This window comes from Pelodiscus sinensis, chromosome 1 (genome assembly GCF_052426305.1).
Source record: "Pelodiscus sinensis isolate ZL-2025 chromosome 1, ASM5242630v1, whole genome shotgun sequence".
Classification (NCBI taxonomy): domain Eukaryota; kingdom Metazoa; phylum Chordata; order Testudines; family Trionychidae; genus Pelodiscus; species Pelodiscus sinensis.
The window spans coordinates 54,103,143-54,121,123 of NC_143052.1; the positions used below are offsets into that span (position 1 = coordinate 54,103,143).

General features: G+C 39.6%; 1 protein-coding gene across 8 annotated transcripts in view; it reads left to right on the plus strand.

The window, feature by feature from the left end:
* Window positions 1-17,981, plus strand: part of CNTN1 (contactin 1) — a 396,144-nt gene that overhangs the window by 138,627 nt on the left and 239,536 nt on the right. For 7 of the 8 annotated variants that reach the window (XM_075930057.2, XM_075930017.2, XM_075930024.2 and 4 more), the window contains one exon: window positions 3,047-3,094. The gene's annotated coding sequence lies outside the window, so the exon portion shown is untranslated. Of the gene's footprint in view, window positions 1-3,046; window positions 3,095-6,560; window positions 6,671-17,981 lie in introns of those variants that run through there. The other variant, XM_075930066.2, reaches the window with a different exon arrangement.

The window sequence follows — 17,981 nt, forward strand, 5'->3', positions numbered from 1 at the left end:
AATCGTTTTTGTTGCTCTATTCTCTGGACCTTCTCCAATTTCTCCACATCTTTCTTGAAACGTGTTGCCCAGAACTGGACACAGTACTCCAACTGAGGTTTAATCAGTGCAGAGTAGAGTGGAAGAATAATGATGGTAGTGGAGTTTGTGTCTTCTCTCTCCATGATTCTCCAATCCAGGTTTCTATGAAGGCCAGTAATGACAAACATTCTGGGGTGTTCTGGAGATGCCTCCCTGGCCTACTTCCTACTACTTGCTTCCCCATAAGGTCGTAAAGTTTAAGAGGAAATAGCATAAAACAACTGAAGAAGGTAGCCATCTTCTTTTCATGCTAGTCTCAGATTCCTGGGCTTTACCATCTTCTGGGTGTCAGGCAGGCTGTAGTCAAAGATAGGTCCCTGTATTCAGGCAGAGTCTCCTAAGATAGATCTCTCTACCTCTATCATCCCCTTGTTGTGTCATTTCTGCCCTCCAAACCTCTGAGCTGTCTGGCACCCTTTTCAGCTTCTCTTTCTGCTGAAGCTGACTATTCAGGTGCTGCAGGCAAAGCAATCTGAGCCCAGAACTGTTTTTTGACCTCTGCTATCCCAACGTAGCTTATGTACCCCATCAGAAGAATCCTGAGGCTAATTTTTCTGTATCTCAGCAGGTCTTCTCAATCTAAATTAAAATTATACCTTCTCTGTATGAAAGGGTTAGGAGGAAGAAGGAATGGTGGGACTTTTTATCCATGTGAGTTAGGTGGAGAAGCACCTGTCTTCCCCCCACTCAGGGATCACACTGTGGCTTAGGTGAGAGGTAAATGTCTAGATGCCTGGAGGAAGGCAATAGCACACATGCTCAGTAGTGGAAATATAAGCATTGAGGGAACCTTTATTGTAGAACCTAAACCTGGAGTGAGTTAAGGTGCCCAGGATGCTGATCAGTGGCTATGTGGATCACAGTGGTGCCTAAAATGAGACTTAGGTTTTTGAGTCTGTGGGTCGAGTATCTGAGTCCCATACCCTTCTCTCTTACCTTCCTGTGGTCCCAGGATCCTAGTGAAGGTGAGAGAGAAGAGTATGTTGTTGAGGGAGACACAGATGTATAGTAGTATTTCTAAAAGACATTCTGTCTTTTAAATACAGGCAGTCCCCGGGTTACGTTCAAGATAGGGACTATAGGTTTGTTCTTAAGTTGAATTTGTATGTTAGTCGGAACTGGCTCTAGATTCAGCTGCTGCCACTGAAACTGACCAGGGGCTGACTACAGGAAGCCGGAGGCAGAGTTGCTCTGCCCCCAGCTTCCTGGAATCAGCCTGATCAGTTTCAACAGCTGCTGAATCTGGAGCCTGGGACAGAACAGCTGGGGCACTGCCCGGTAGGTTCCCACAGGACCAACCCAGCAGCACCCCAGCTGCTCTACCCGAGGCGTCCCACAACAAAAGCCTGGTCTGCTGGGGGGGGGGGGCGCACTAGCTGTGCTCCCTCCCCCCCCCCAGCAGACCAGGGAGACCTGAGCAAAGCCGCACAGGCGGAGGGACCCCGCCGCCTGTGTGGCTTTGCTCCGGTCTCCCTGGTCTGCTGGGGGGGGGGGGGGGTCCAGCAAAGCCACAGGAGCAAAGCCGCCCAGGCGGCGGGGGTCCCGCTGCCTGGGCGGCTTTGCTCCCAGGCAAACGAGCAAAGCTGCATAGGCGGCCGCTTTGCTCGGGTGTCCCTGGTCTGCTGGGAGGGTCCAGCGGCTTTGCTGGACGCCCCCAGCAGACCAGGGAGACAGGAGCAAAGCCGCCCAGGCGGCGGAGGTCCCGCTGCCTGGGCGGCTTTTCTCCAGGGCAAATGAGCAAAGCCGCCCAGGCGGCAGCTTTGCTCGGGTGTCCCTGGTCTGCTGGGGGGGGTCCAGCGGCTTTGCTGGACCCCCCCCCCCCCAGCAGACCAGGGAGACCGGGAGAAGCTTTTCTCGTCCTGGAGGACACGGGCGGCGACCCGCCGCCCGTGAGCTCCGGGGCGAGAAAAGCCCCGTTCGTAAGTGCGGATCCGACGTAAGTTGGGGACTGCCTGTAATCACCCGTCTAACTTGCTGTTTTTAGTACTTAGACAATATTTATCCTACTGCTCTGTAAAAAAGCATTCCTTCAGTAATAGAAACTGAAAAACAACAATGAGGATAGGAGATGTAGGTAGGAAGAGGGGATAGAAAGCTAAAAGCTATGTGACTGAATTCTAAAATGGCGGTCCACTTTGGATTACAGGCAAGATTACATTTTGCAAAGCCATAGAGCGGAAAGTTGTTGCTTGGCTATTATTCTGTATCTTCCATAGAAATATCCCACACTGTCCTTGGATCCAAGATCTACGCTGGATACTATTTTATTTCCAGGTGTTTCATTATGACCTGTGTAGTCCTAAAAGGTACTAAATGATGATACTGTTAAAGGTTGCTGAGTGATATCTGCAACTGAAAATCAGAGAAGGCTTGCGATTAAGGCTTAAAATGGCCTTTTGGGCAATCAAGAAAGAAATAGAAAGAAATCTATCATGTGGAAGTAAGACCGCAATAAGGAAAAAAATCACAGGTGAAATATGGTGTTGGGAAGAATAATTAGTTGTGGGATAGTGAAAGTTGGAGCTTGGTGAGGGTGAAACAAAGCATGTGTTCAAGCAGAGAGCATATCACAGTATTGTGTGTGAGACAGTTCAGGAAGGAAGCACGTTTTTGGAGTAAGATATTCCTGATCTTTAGGATTATTTGTATTGATTTTAGAAATGTATAATAACTGATATGTAAGTAATCAGGAAAACTAAACTCACTCATGCTAAACTTGGATTTATATAGTTAATAAAATGGAAGTTTATGAGAATGTTTTTATTATTTCTTTTGGCGTGACTAACTGGAAACACACAGGAAACTATTAATGCCAGATAGTTTATGGGAAATGCTGGACATGAGGCTGAAAGTTTGTTACACAAATATATAAACAATAAGCTATATCAGTCTGTCAGTAGAAAAATTATGTTTAAAAATAGCCCTCCAAGGAACTGAATTGAATTCTGAATGTATTTACTTATAGGTAATGTTTCTGGATCTGCACTGAAATGGTTTACTACATCTAGTAAAGGTAAGTAACTTTTCTTTCTAAAATTCTTTCACTACTATTCAGTAATAAAATAATGAGTCATTGATATGTTTAATCAAGTAAAATGGTCTGAACAGTAGGAGAGTTAAAATATTTTTATACTGCATTGATCTTATATTTAAAAATATAGGTAATATTATTAAATTTGACTATTGTATATATCTGACATACCTAGGGAGAAGGGGTCTTGCTATTTTTACACTTCTAACACCACTTCAATTTTTAAATCTTATCTAAAGTAAAACACTCAATTTTTAAATTATTTAATTTTTTTTTCATGGAAATATTTTTATATATACACCATTCAACTTTTATTTGACGATGGAAGCAATGGGAACTATTGAGATGTCGGAGAAGCCATCAAAATGATGTATCTGCTTGCTTCTTGTCACCCTGTTCTGCTATGTACATATCGACACCATGCTTACCGCCAGAGGGCCTGATCTAAGGCTCATTGAATGACTGAAAATTGCCCTTTATCTCTAATGGTCTTGGGGTTATAAGGAGTGAGTTATGGAAGGGAGGCACACAGAGTTTACACTTACGTGACTTCCATTGGTGTGGGAATGGATTGAAAAGCTGGAATGGGGCCATAATGTAGTGCAGCAGCAGACAGCTTTTGGAAAACATTTGATGTGCCTTCCCCCGAACAGCTTGTTTAAAAAATTATGGAATGATGCTGCTTGTTATGATAGTAAAGGACTGGAAAAAGTCCATGGTTCAGGCCCCCAAACAATTTGGGGTACCTTACAGAAGCACCAGGGCCTGTATAGAAGTGAGAAGGGTCTTTCAGCATCTGTAATCTGTGGATGCAGATACACGGGGATATAAAGTGGCTATCTTCGGATTTGCAGGGCTCTGCACAAAATCACCCAAGTTTTGCTTAAATATATTCAGAATACATAACAGCCACCTCTCATAAAAGCCTATATTTAGACTCCAGTTCTGCCAGTATTTACTCATGTGCTTAACTTTATGCATTTTGAGTAACTCTATTAAAGGTTCATATACATACTTGAATTGTCACATGGAGTGTAGTTCCATTGACTTTAAGGCATAAGTCCTGCAAGCTATAAACTCATTGCAGAAGGGGACAAGGTTTTTTTTGTTATGTTCATACAGTGTCTAATACAATGGGGCCCTGTTCTTTGACTGGGACACCTAAGTGCTATTGCAATACAAATAAATACATTTATTTTTTACTCTGTAAAATACCTTCTTAAATTCTCCTTATTCATATTGTCTCTTAACTTAAGCATAAATACTTTAATTCTGACTTGTCCAATTACTTTAAATAGATTAAGCTTAATTTCATAACCCTTAATTAATATAAATATTTCTGTACTTGTTGGAGTCTTGAAAGAAAACAGTTAACTCAATTTTGAAAAATCTCCCCTCTAATTTGAACACTACCATTCAATTTGTTATAGTAGCTCCACTATTTTGTACTCTTTCAAATGTCATTACATTTCCCCCCTCTACTGTATTAACTAGTTCAATTCCATCAAAACTAGATATGGTATGGACACCATTTCTGTCCAAATGCCTTCTACCATCATATTCCATCTCTGAATCACTGATCACTTGGTCTCTGGAAACAAATGATTCTCTCTGGATGTCTATACTTTATGGCTTGGAAAGTTGAATTATTTGGTAACAAGGACAGAAGTGCAGTGTGTCATTACATTATTACTTAGATTTTGTTTCACAGGGGCAACTAGGGCATGAGCCAAAGCTTACTGAAGTCAATGGTAATCTTTCAGTTATCTCAGTGGGTTTCTGATTGGGCCCTTATAAATCCTGGTATGTACTGAGGCCCTATTATGCTTAGTGCTGTACAGAAGTAAATGTTTTTTGTTATTTTAATAATACAGTTTAAGAGGTAGAATCTCATCTTGATACATGCATATATATATAGCTTCCATAGCTCTTTTATCAATGAGATCCTGCCACACATATTGAATTTGTAGAATTAAGAATACTCCAAATCTGAATATGAACCCACATTTACTAATATGTTTTTGACTAATATGTTCTGGAACTTTAAACTTTGACATTTCCTGGAAAAATAAACTGTATCATTTTTTCCTCCCATGAATTCAGAGCTATTTCATTAGACTTCACCAGGCAATGCAATGAAACCTATGCAGTAAAGGTGCAATTTAAGACTCTACGGCCGTGTCTACACTGGCACCCTTTTCCAGAAAAGGGATGCTAATGAGACAAGTTGGAATTGCAAATGTCGCGGGGGATTTAAATATCCCCCGCGGCATTTGCATGAACATGGCTGCTGCTTTTTTCCGGCTCGGGGCTTTGCCGGAGAAAAGCGCCAGTCTAGACGGGATCTTTTGGAAAATAAAGCCTTTTCCGGAAGATCCCTTATTCATGATTTTAAGAGGAAAAATAGTTCAGATTAATATTCAGCTTTAAATCTATTAGCAGGATATATTATATTATGTATTCCATATTCTATATTATGATAACTTATATAAATATGCAATTGGCCACAATACAGGCACCATTATTTTGTATTATTAAAATACTTTAGGAGTTGTGTCATTGGTGAAGGCATAAACAAAATACAAAGGCCAGTTTGTTTTCTGAATAGTAGATTGTTGTTGAAGTGTTTGTGCCAGCCAGTACAGAGAGAGCAATCGTGTTTTATTCTTCTCAAGAGAGATGAATTACTCAACTGCCTCAGCTCCTGCTTATTACAGTCTTTTTCCCGAGTTAGAAAATGAAGAGGTCTTCTCTGTTTTACTGAATTGCTCTTAAGAAAAAATACATTTCTAATATAAATGAGAACAAGCTACACATAAATATATAGAATTGGTTTTTTTTTCTATATAGGGTCATTATATGTACAGTGTCTTGGATGTATGTATGCAAGCCATCCCATTTCAACAGTTTTGGTGTCTGTGTTTTGGTTGTTTAAGAAAAACAATAGTAGGGTTTTTTGGGAATGGATTTGTTCAATCACCCGCAGCACATTACAAGTAGTTATATCACCAATTTATGTTTTGATGTTCCAGGTATCATGCTGTACTATTCTTCTGTCTGGGAAACTTGTGCATTAACTCTCAATAATATTATTTTCCTCACTGCCGCAGGAAGATATAGAGTCAAGATTACTCAGAATAAAGGAGTTCACTTAGCAGTTCAAGTGTATTTTCATTTTAAATAGCCTTCATTTTGTTTTGGCACTCTGAACTCTTTCTAGACTGAAATAGCTTTCATCGTCTATCGTGTCTTGTAAACAGTGTATCAGTTTTTTTATTTACATTATCGGTATAAACTGAAATAGATTAACTGTGATATCTGTTAACAGTGTTGTGCTGTTACAATTCAAGCCTTACATCTTGGGGTTAAAGTGGGACTGACATGCTAATAAATGGCTTAGACTTGATGCCACATATAAATGACAAAACTCCCTGTGATGTCAGTAGGAACACTCTGGGGATGTCTGATTAGTTCTGAGAAAGGCACTGAACAGCCTTGCAAGTAAACCAGAGATGAATACTGAAGGATATGCATGCAGGATACCAGATTACCTAACCTGTAAGTAAACTGAGTGCAAAAAGTTTTTGTCCTTTGGGTATACAATTTGACATGATTTGGGAAAAAGAAAGTAATTAAGATAAAGGACATTACTATATGTGTACTTTGGGAAATTTATCTTCTCAAAGAATATTTCATAATCAACTTCTCTTGGAAGTAAAGCTATACTTGTATACTTTTGATCATTGTTAATCCTAAGAAACATCTTAGGAGGTAGGTAAGATTAAAATAACATCTGGAATGGCTCAGAACAGTTGTCCATCTAGCCTAGTATCCTGTGGTGTGACAGTGGTCAGTGCCAGTGTTTCAGGGGAAATAAACAGCTCAAAGCAGTTTTGAACGTTGTTCAGTCCTTGCCTCTAGCAATATGAGCTGCATCACTGACCATGATGACTAATAGCTATTGATGGACCTGTCCCCCATGAACTTATCTACTACTTTTTTTTAACATAGTTATACTTCTGGCCTTCACAGTATCTCTGGAAATTAGTTGCACAGGCTGACAGTGCATCATGTGAAGAAGTACTTTGAGTTTTGTTTTAAACCTGATATGTATTAATTTTATTGGGTGATGGTAAATTTCTTGTGTTATGTGATAGGATAAATAACAATTCCTTATGTGCTTTCTCTACACCTTTCATAGTCTTCTCTCATACCCTCTTAGCTATCTCGTTTTCTAAAATGAATGATCCAATCTTTATATCTCCCTTCATATGGAAGCTGCTCTATAACACTAACCGTTCTTGTAGCCCTTTTTTGTAATATTCCCAACCCTAATATCTCTATTTTGAGATGGGACAATCAAAACTACACGTGGTATCCAGGGTGTGGGTATATCATGTATTTATACAACAACATCATGATATTTTCTGACAAAGTCTGTCCCAACATTGTTTGATTTTTTTTGACTGCCATTCCACATTGAGTGAATGTTTTCAGTGAACTATTGATTATAACATCAAGATCTGTTTCTTGAGTACCGTAAATTAGCGCATATAACTTGCACTTGTGTATAACCCACACCCATGCATAACCCGTGGTTTTTCCTGAATGTGTGTGTGTAAAAAAAAAAAAAAGTCTTAGATAACCCAGGCACGCGTATAGCCCGCGGGTTATTTACACTACTTTAAGGTACCTGGTAATTGCACGTACCAGCCACAGCCTCCAGGAGGGAGGGAACGGAGAACGCAGTGCAGGCAAGTAAAAATAAACTTATATAGCCCGTGGACATGTATACTCCGCGGGGGAGTTGCGAGGTTTATAAAACTTTGTGCAACCCACAGGTTATATGTGCTAAAACATGGTAATTATAGTTAATTTAGATCACATCATATTGTGGATACAGTTGGGATTGCATTTTCCAATGTGCATTGCTTTGCATTTATCAACACTGAATTTCATCTGCCATTATGTTGCCCAGTCACCCCGGTTAGTGAGAACCTTGTGTAACTCTTCGCAGTCAGTTTTGGACTTATCTGTTTTGAGTAACTTTGTGTCATCTGCCAATTTTGCTACCTCAGTGGCAGAGTATTTATGAGCATGTTGACCAGCACAAGCCCCCAAAGAGCCCCTTGGGGGATCCTGCTGTTTACCACTTTCCACTGTGAAAATTGACCATTTATTCTTCTTTTTATTTTCTATTTTATGAATAGTTGTTGACCTATAACAGCATCTTCCCTCTTATCCCATGACTGCTTATCATGCTTAATAGCTTTTGGTATGGGACCTTCTGAAAAGTTTTTTAGTAGATTGCCCTTGTGCACTTGCTCTCTCACCTCTCAAAAGTAGTGAGAAGCTGGTTGTGTTTCCATAGTATTATAGGTTCTTTAACTTTCAGTGGTCTGCCCTGCAAATTCAGAGTCACTCTAAAGAAATGTATTCAAATGTTCGGTAATGGTGCTGTTAAATCTGGGGTAATTTCACAGGGCCCATAATCTCTATCCTGTCAAGATGAAGAAAAGGAAATGATGTGAGTGACAGCAGGGTAAAAGCTATATAGGGTGAACCACTTCCCTGGGTAGGCAGGTTTCCAACCTTGACCTTTCCACTCCCACCAGCCCCTCTCTATTGTGGCTGCTGACCCCTGCCTCCTAGCCCTGGAGCTCAGGATTGCTAGGCCCAACCCTAACCCCAACCTCAAAATGCAGGAGGATGGGCAATGCAAACCCAACCACTCCTGGAGCTCCAGAGCCCTGGTAAGGATGTTAAAATGTGGCTAATTGACTAGCCAAGTAGTTGATAGAATTTCCATCAACTACTCGACTAGTTGATAGGCACTTCTGCATTCCTCCTTTGACATGTACAAGAGCCCCTGCTGGGGGCTCTTGTACATGTCAAAGGAGGAATGCAGAACTCTGTGTACCGCCCAGGGCCAGTGGGAAGGGCTGCTGATTCCAGGCTGCATGTGAGTGCCTGTTTCGACATGTACAAGAGTCCCCAGCAGGGGCTCTTGTACATTTCATAGACCTGGGGTGCAAAGTCAGCGGGGCGCTCAGAGTCCCCCACTGACCCCCGACTCCATGCTGTGCTGCATGCTGCGCAGAGCCCGGGGTCAGCTGGGGACAGCATTTCAGCGGAACCCAGAATGAAAGCTGGGGACTCCCCCAGCTGACCCCGGGTTCTGGGGAAATGCTGCGGGGCTCCTGGGCTCCACAGCTGCCCTTTTGAAATGCGGAGCTGGCTTTTCAAAGGGGCAGCCACTGCGTGGCTGATCCTTAGCTCAGCTGTGTGGCATTGCCCTAGGAAATGCCAAGACAGCGTTTTAAAGGGGCAGCACTGCACAGCCGAGCCAGGAAATTCCCCAGTGGAAGCTTAGGGTCAAGAAAAGTCTAAGCTGTGTGGCAGCTGCCCCTTAGAAATGCTGACTTGGTGTTTCAATGCAGCAGCGCAGCGCAGCTGTTTCCCAGCTCAGCTGTGTGGAGCTGCTGCTTTGAAGTACCCCTTCCCCCCTTCTCCTCTTTGTAGCAAATGCTTATTGAATAGTCAACTAGTCGACTAGTCCTCAACATCCTTAAGCACTGGGTGGTGAGAGCGACCCCGAGGGTTCACTGAGGCCCCCAGCTTGCATGTTCAAGCCCTGGGAGCAGGTAGGAGGGGACCTAGAGGTAAAGCATAGATGGGGCTTCCTTCAAGTATTTTGGGAAGGCAACGGCGTCCTGTGCCTATGATTCCTGCTGCCCATGTGCAGTAGCCTCTAAGATGTGCTCATGGGTGACAAAGTGAACAAAGGTGTTTGAAAATCTACCTGAGCACTCATTACTGGACTTCAAAGTCACTGTGTTGTTTCAGGCCCACTCCACAAGCCAAATACACAGGGAAGCATTGAATAAAGGTGTGAATAAAGACATCTGGCTAGCACACTACCTTCCACATCCTAATGACTTAGCCAACTAAACAATGGGTACTTAAGAACAATTTGCATCTCCTCTGTCAGCTTCTTGTAACTTCAACACTCCAGTTGACTATTTTTACCCTTCCTTCCTCCCCATCCCCTATTTATTTTTGGATCTGGACCTTTAATACTCCATTCATCTGAAGAAGGGAAAAGGCCTTATCAAAGAATACAACATTAATTTCTAACAGGGCCATTGCTCAATCCTGGGAGAAGATGTGGCACTCCTTTGTGAACGTGTGTGTGTTTTCTTTAAATGCTATCAGTGTTGAATGGAGAAAAGAATAGCTTTGCTAATTTTTTTTTTTTTTAAGTAACACTGCTTAAGACTCTGGGATTGACCTTTGCTGTTCAGAAAATTGCCACAGATTTTGGAATTTATCTTGACAGGTACCAGAAAGAAAGTTGCTTTGTTATTAAAGATGGTTCCCTTCACAGTATATCACCCCTGGTATGAAACTGTGGCATCAGTACTGTTTGAGCCAGTTTATAGGTATGAATTTCTAAGTGTAAACATTACATAAAGTGAGCTACACTGCTGCATCTCAGTTGCCTCTATTGTTAGAAATTATCTTACCCATTTAAAAATGTCTGAATATACTTACAATAGATAATGGGACATGAAGAAAAAATAAATACGTTCAAATATATTCCGTCAAATTCTAACGTCTAAGGACTCAATCCTGTGAGCCAGCAAAGCACTTAACTTTAAGCATGTGAGTAATCCCATTGACTTCAGTAGGACTATACTCAAATGCATAAGTAAAACAATCACTTAAGTATTTTGCTCGATTCCGGACTGAGTAGATAATTGTGCTCCATAAGCTTTCAGTTCCTTATATTGTTGATAACTAGTTACTATGTAAAGAGTTTTGAGACATTGTACCTTAAATGTGAAGGGCAATGTATACAAACATAATTTATTCTTCTTTTCTATTTTGCAGTAGTGGAAAAACGTACTTTACAGTAAATACTAAACAGCTTTAACAGTTTGGGGGATGTGTCTGTCAACATATGAATTCCATTTTGGTTCCGTGAATATCATGTTTTATTTCTGTCTCCATCTCTCTTTTGAATATAATTTAGTGTGGCTTTCAGCATGCATTTTCTAGTCTAGCAGGAGCTTGACTCTGAGGCCTGGTGTGCACAAGGAGATTAGGTTGATATAACTGCATTGCTCAGGGATGTGAAAAAATCCACACCCATGAGCAACATAGTTAAACAGACCTAGCCCCCACCAATGTAGGCAGCTCTAGGTTAGAGCTACACTGCCATATTTTTCTGGAAGAAGATATGCAAATCATGTTTGCATTTGCATATCTTCTTCCGATCTTTTTGCAAAAGAGGTTTTGCCACTATTTGGCTCCATGTAGATGGGTCCAAATGTCTGAAAAACTCCCTCTTTCACAAGACCCCTTATTCCTTATAAATCAAGGTTTGCAGGGTCTTGCAAAAGAGGTTTTTTCCCTCGACATTTGGCCCCAAGTACACAGGGCCAAATAGTGGCAAAACCTCTTCCGCAAAAAGAATTGAGAGAAGATATGCAAATGCAAGTGCATATCTTCTTCCAGAAAAAAATGGCAGTGTAGCCATAGCCCTAGGCTACCGTCTCTTGGGAGGAGTGGACAACCTATGCCAACAGGAGAATCTGTCTTGTCAGGTTAGGTAGTATCTTCACTGAAGTGATGCAGTTGTAGTGGCTTATGTGTAGACGTACCTTTAGTTGAGAGACAGTGTCCGGAAAACTGTGACAGTGCAGTCAAGGGCTATCTGCATTGATTGGCCTTAACCTGATGAAACAAAGGATTGGCTGATTTCAAGGTCATTGACTTTGAACAACTCTACCCTGAAGTTGAGTGTGTGGTGTAGTTTGGAAATTCCCCAATGGAAGCTTAGGGTCAAGAAAAGTCTCAAAAACAGTTTCAAAAGAGGAATGCTCTCTAAGCAAAGGACGCAATTAAAGTGCCATAAAGAAAACTTTGCCAAAGAGGAGGGAAAGTTGTCTGTCCTAAGGACTTGGACCAAACTGAAGATTCAGAGGGGTAAATCAAACTGGGTCAAATCACTCAGCAGCTTCAAAATTGCATTTAACATTTTTTCTGAAGATCGTTTTCTTGTGCTTTAGAGAGTACTTGTAACCAAAATATTATTTTTCTAAGCCAATGTTTCATTTCTTTACTGCCATGTTGGCTCTGAAGTGTATAAATAGGAAAAAACATGCATTGATGGCAGGAAGAAGATATACAAAAAAGATATTGAAGCTCCTGAGGGCTCAGGATGCACTATTTCTAGGATTTAGATGACCAGACTGCAGCATCTCACTGTCTAAAAAGGATAGGGAGTGGGTCTAAAACACAGAGGTGAAAACTAGAACTGGCTGTAAAACAAGAATTTTGTAAAAACATTAAGAGGCTTTTTTAAATTGATTTCCATTCTAATGTGGAACTCATGCCAAGACCTCTCAAAAATGATATAGAAAAACCAGAGAAAGAGACCTCATTCCGAATAGTAAGTTACTCACTTTGGAAAGCTTTTTTGAAATGGGTACATATCCATGAAAAGTTTATTTTTGATTAATTGGCATTCTAAGACAAAAAAAAATCCATTTAGTTGAAAAATCTCCAGTCAACTCTACTAGGAACTGTGATCAGTCACTACCCAGAATCATGGGATTTAGAAACATGTATGATTCAGCAGTTGGATCTGGTTCCAGCAGAATTATGTCCATCTTGAGAAGAGGACAGGAGCCAGTTGTGACTGTAATTATTAAAAAGTTTTAAAATGTCTGCTCCCAGTCTTGCATTGAGACCCATGCAAGTGTACTGTCCCACTGGAGTCAGTTAATTGCAGGATAGAGGCCCTTAAATAAAATATGGATACCTTGAAAGACCATTTTCAGCTTTTACTTTTTGTTTGTTTTTGTACTGGACATAAAATTGGAAAGGTATTGTGACTAGATGAAACAAGCTGCTGACCTTTACACAGAAGCCCTTGATTCAAGCATCACTTAAACTGCTTTTGAAAGATTGCATTCGGGGTGGCCATGTTGCATTGTTTTGCCCAAGAAAATGTTCAGTCTAATTGCTATAATACAACTTAAATAATACACCATATGTAATATAAATATTTGACTCTGAGAAGAATGAGGAGGAAAATTAGGAGGCTTTATATAGCATTTATAATATTTTAGCTCACACATTGGCCTTAGAATTGTTAACTGAGAACAGTTTGCAGGACCAGATTTTATCCTTTGCTATACATGTGACATGTAACCTGTATAATCTTTTAAATTACTGGTTATTAAATTAAAGCCAAGAAAAACACATATTGGCTTTAATATTACAGGTTGTGTTTTAAGATCTTCCAGATAATTCATCTTTTTACCTGTTTCTGAACAAATGTGCTTTGCCACTCACGGAATTCAGTAAACATGGACACCCCTTCCTCTAGAAGGCTGCTTTTTCAATTCATTTTTACACTTAGTCTATATACAGTAAAACTCCAATAGTCCGGCATCCAATAGTCCTGCACTCCTGATAGTCCGGCATCAAAATGGCAAGAGCCTAGTGAGCGAACTTGGGCAAAAAATGAGTCACAAGGTAACAGCGGCAGCAGCTGAACTGAGAAAAAAGGGTAAAAAAGGCTTTAAAAAACCTAAAACATTACAGTATACTATATACAGTATGTATAATAAAAAGGGTTAAGAACACTTGATATACAGTATATAATGTATACAGTGTGTGTGTATATATATATAACCATCTTATAGTACCTCCTGATAGTCCAGCACCACCTAGGTCCCATAGGTTCTGGATTATCGGAACTCTACTGTATCTAGCTACTAGCTGTATATCAATTCTATTCTTATGAAAAAAGAAAATATACAACAATATTTTCCTGTTGTCTTATAACAAAAGAGCTCATATGTTATACAGTAATTTTTAAGAACAGAACTCCAAAATTAAGTGAACGGTTTTATCTTTAAAAAAAAACAAACACAAACAAAAACAAAACGAAACCTTGTCAGGCTCAGTACATCCAGATAATGAGAACATACAATAGTAGTTTAAAAATGTCCTTTGACAATCTAAATGAACAAAAAGAACTTTTCAGCATGATTTCTGAAGTTTGCCAAATGTAGGTTCTGATGAATGGTTGCGGAAGCAAGTTTAAAAAATGGCGGTGTGCAATTAAGATTGTCCTATATCCTTAGAAAGCCAGGTTCCTAGCACTAATATTCTACATTGCTTCAGTAGAATTGTTGTGGTGAGATGTAGGTTCAGGTATTGTACGTAGGAATATACTTAGAAATGAAGGGATTTCTTAAAAATGGCAGTAAACATAATTAAATGTAAAGAAATCCAGAGACGCAAACAAAGGTGCAGCATGCTGATTAAATTATTTCCAAATGGAAGATAATGCACATTAGAAGGATTAAGTTGAACTATTATTATATATTGCTGCCTATTAAAAATAATTGCAACCACTGAAAAACAAAACATCATTCTGCATAGCTCAGTGGAAACCTCTCCTGAATGTGCAGTGGGAGACAAAAATAATGTTGCATTGTACTGAGAATGGGATTTTAAAAAATGCTGAAACCAATGCTATTACACAACATGGTGGTATGACTTCATGATCAATCTTTAGTGGTGTTGAAAATTTACAGTTACATGTCATGAAAACTAACACTGACTAGGACTGTATTTTAGAGAGGCGTTGTATATACAGCAGCTCCCCGAGTTACGACCACCTCCACTTAACGACCATCCGCACTTACGATCAAAGTGGTCATAAATGCAGATCCGCGCTTACGAACAGCACAGTCGCCATGTAACTCTATGGGATCCGAGTTACAGACCAAGTGTTGGTCTGTAACTTGTTCGTAACTCGTGGAGCGGCTATAAAGAGATATATAGGGTAACAAGCAGGACAGAGTATACTGTTCCAATAGTAGAAGAACAAGGTGAAGTACAATGAAGTTGCAAGACAACAAATTTAAAATTGATATAAGCAACAGGTTGAACTCATTCATTGAACTCTTTTGCAAGAGATGAAGCATCTTTGTGACTCATCATTTATTTTGATGCTGTTCATGCTATTTACTATCATGTTTTCTGTTACTGGCTTATCTTGAATAGAGTTGAAATATCCTTCCATCTCTAGAAGGATGAAGCGGCCTTTGCATCTTTCTTTTTGTCAGTATATTTTGCATCTTGCTCACAATTTCCCCTATTTTCTTTTGGATGCCTGTCATTCCCTAGTAGGTAAATAGCTAAGGAGAGAGAAGGATATTGTGTGGTTAGTGCTAGAGATTATTCCTGTTTAATAGGAAGTTGTGCAGATGAAAAATGCTCTGAAGAGTTGTACTTCAGTTATTGAATGTTGATTCTGCGCAGGTGAGAGGTTTAAATTAGTATCCAGTGCTTTTTTGTATACGTTTGGGAAGTCTTTTCTCCATTTATGGACATAGCTGACATATATAAGGAGTTACTCCTATGGAATGAAAGATGATGGTGCTGCTGTCAACCACTGAAGAAATATTTTGAGTTTTTATCAGGAGATGAGAACTTTTTAAAATTCCGTCCAGAATTTCCAAGGACTTTTGCTGAACAGGGTTTATAGTTTAAAAAAAAAACCAAAAAGACCCACACCATGGGATGGGGAACTCAGTTGATTTTTTTCCCCCGTATTTTTTCAGTATTTTTTTTAAGTTTACCACTGAAGACTTTCCATATATTTTGAAAAATGTTTAACTCTAGAAACATTTTAGAGCCTCTGCTCTAAATTTTTTTATATAAATTGTAATTATTCTAATAATTAAAAAGGAACAGTATTAGATCTCTGGAGCTGAGGTCATCTTTTATGTGTGTAAAGTGCCTAGCACCAGGACTGCTGATTGGGGCCTGTGTATACTACTACCATATTAATAAAAATGAGAATATGAAAGGCTAGCTTCACAAAGTCTTAGATCAGTAGCCATGTTAGTCTGTATCTGCAAAAACGGTGAGGAGTCCCGTGGTACCTTAGGCTACGTTTACATTGGAGCGCTATTTTGGGATACTGGAGGTATACTGAAATAGCTATTTGTGTCTTTTGAGTGTACCTGTTTGAAATATAATGGGCTCGCTATTCTGATGTTCCTGTAAACCTCATTCCATGAGGAGTAAGGGATGTTTCGGAATACTGATTTAATTTGAAATAAGCACCAAATTTCAAAATAAACTATTTTGAAATATCAAAATAAGATACACAAATTTGAGCTATGCAAATTGTGTATCTTAGTTCAACCTGTGCTACAGTGTAGATTCACCGCTAGAGACTAACAGATTTATTAGGACATAAGCTTTCATGGGTAAAACACATTTCATCATCTGTGGAAGTTACAGAAGCAGGATGTATATATAAGGAAGAAGCTATTTGTGTTAATGAAGCTAATCAAGTCATGGTGGAAGTGGGTCATTCATAGCATTTGGTCTCAAGATGTGAATATTCAGAGAGAGGAAATGGCCTTTTTAGTGTGTTAAGTAGTTGAGCTCCTTATTCAGTCCTAAATTGATAACGTTGAATTTGCAGATAAATTCTAGTTCAGATGTCTCCCTTTTTAAACTGGTTTTTAAAATTCTTTTCTACAAAATAATTTCAAAAACTGGTTCTCAACTGGCTAACTTATTACAAAGGCAAGTATATTCAACTCTATGGTTTCTTTCACCTATATTGCCACTCCCACATCAGTGTGACTCACTTTATTATTCCTATATATTTGTATCTTTGCATTACCATGTCCCATTGATTATCATTGTTCCAGAAAGTTTCTGTGATGACTATTCTATCAAATTCTCCTTTAAGATCACACACTCAGTTTCAACCATCTTAGAATTTAAACTTCTAGCATTTGTGTACAAGCACTTATAAAATCGGTCAGTATGGGTTTGTCTTCATGTGATGCATCTGAATCTGACTCTCTTTTCATTTGACTGTTTTTCTTCATTTCCTACCTACTATATCAACTTCTGTTCTCTCCTCTTTTCTGGAATATAAAGGATCTGCTTTAATAAATCCTACCATAAGGGATGTCTCCATAACTTGTGCTCCTCCACGCCTGTTGACTTTTCCCCAGCACTTAGTCTAAAAACTCCTTTCTGACCTTTCTAATTGTACATGCTGGCAGTCTGGTTACATTTGGTTTAAGTGGAGCCCATCCTTCCCAAAATGGCCTCAGTTCCTTATAAACCTAAATCCTTCCTCTAAACAACGTCATATCATGCATGCATTGAGACCCTGCGGTTCTATCTGTGTAATCAGCCTTATGTGTAGATTTGGCAGCATTTCAGAGAATCCTACCATAGAGGCTCTGAACTTTAATCTCTTACCTAGCAGTCTAAATTTAGCTTCTGAGACCTTTTTCCTACTTTTCCTTATGTCATTGGCACCTACAGGTACCACAATGTCATCGGTTCCTTCCCAGCACAGCACTTACATTTATCTAGATGTCTTGAGAGGAAGCTTTGCTCCCAGCAGGCAATTCACTATTATGTGGTTCATCCAGTCATCACAAACTCAGCTGTGTATATTTCTAATAGTCAAAGTCTCCATTACTGTCATCTGTGTCTTCCTAATAACTGGGGTTCCCTCCCCTAGAGGGGTATCCTCAGTATGAGACTTGTCAAACATTGGCATATGAATTTATCTGACTTAATATGTCTAAAGTGAAACGACACTTCAAGAACCCATGTGCCTGACTAAATGAAAAACTACAGACTAGAGTAACAAGAGATACTTCTAATAAACTAAAATATAAGATTGTCAAAAGTTGTTACAATACAAAATAGTACTGGAAATTGGTTTAACATTTTTCAAAATGTATTAGTGCCATAGCTAAAATCATGCTTCAGTCACATTGTGGAAGTTCAAATATAA